This window comes from Mandrillus leucophaeus, unplaced genomic scaffold (assembly GCF_000951045.1).
Source record: "Mandrillus leucophaeus isolate KB7577 unplaced genomic scaffold, Mleu.le_1.0 Scaffold1614, whole genome shotgun sequence".
In the NCBI taxonomy this organism is placed as follows: domain Eukaryota; kingdom Metazoa; phylum Chordata; class Mammalia; order Primates; family Cercopithecidae; genus Mandrillus; species Mandrillus leucophaeus.
This window is the reverse complement of record NW_012101604.1, coordinates 22956-24258: the sequence shown is the minus strand read 5'-3', so window position 1 is coordinate 24258 and position 1303 is coordinate 22956. Positions and strand designations below refer to the sequence as shown.

General features: G+C 41.3%; 1 pseudogene; it reads right to left on the bottom strand.

The window, feature by feature from the left end:
- LOC105536624 overlaps nt 1-1303 on the bottom strand; it is an 18860-nt pseudogene that overhangs the window by 232 nt on the left and 17325 nt on the right.

The window sequence follows — 1303 nt, the reverse complement described above, 5'->3', positions numbered from 1 at the left end:
AAGGGATCCGAAATATCAGTTCTCAGATTCCACAGAAATAAGGCTCTCAAGCAGATCCACGGATTAGTGCTGTAACTCTGTGAGTGGAAGTCACACATCACAGAGAAGTTTCTCAGAAAGGTTCTTTGAAGTTCTTCTCCGAGGATATTTTCTTTTTCACCATAGCCCTCTATGGGCTTCCTATTATCACTTTGCAAATTCCACAAGAACAGGCTTAGCGAACGGCTTCTTGAGGGGAAAGCAGTAACTCGGTGAGATGAATTAACAGAACACTAAGCAATTTCTCAGAAAGTTTCTTTGATGTTTCCATCTGAGGATATTTACTTTTTCACCATAGCCCACTATGCGCTTCCAAATATCACTTTGCACATTCCACAAGAACAGGCTTAGCGAACGGCTTCTTGAGGGGAAAGCTGTAACTCTGTGAGATGAATCAACAGAACACTAAGCAGTTTCTCAGAAAGCTTCTTTCCAGTTTTTATCTGAGGATACTTTTTTTTCCACCAGAGCCTCCATGGGCTTCCAAATATCACTTTGCAAATTCCAGAAGAACAGTCTTAGCGAAAGGCTTCTTGAGGGGAAAGCTGTAACTCTCTGAGATGATTTCACAGAACACAAAGGAGTTTCTCAGAATCCTTCCTTCTCTTTGGAATCAGAGACTATTTCCTTTGGCCCTATAAACTTCAAAGGGTTCCAAAATATCCTTTCACAGATTCCACAGAAATAAGGCTAGCAAACTGCTACACGAAACAGAACTGTAACTCTGTCAGTGGAAGTCACACATCACAAAGCTGTTTCTCAGAAAGCTTCTTTCCAGTTTTTCTTTGAGGATGTTTTCTTTTTCCCCATAGCCCTCTATCGGCTTCCAAATATCACTTTTCAAATACCACAAGAACAGGCTTAGCGAACGGCTTCTTCACGGGAGAGCTGTAACTTTTTGAGATGAATTAACAGAACACTAAGCAGTTTCTCAGAAAGCTTCTTTCCAGTGTTTATCTGATGATATTTTCTTTTTCCCCATGGCCCTCCATGGGCTTCCAAATATCACTTTGCAAATTCCACAAGAACAGTCTTAGCGAAAGGCTTCTTGAGGGGAAAGCTGTAACTCTCTGAGATGAAGTCACACATCACTAAGCAGTTTCTCAGAAAGCTTCTTTCCAGTGTTTATCTGAGTATATTTTCTTTTTCCCCATGGCCCTCCATGGGCTTCCAAATATCACTTTGCAAATTCCACAAGAACAGTCTTTGCAAAGGCTTCTTGAGGGGAAAGCTGTAACTCTGCGAAATGAATTCACAGATCCCA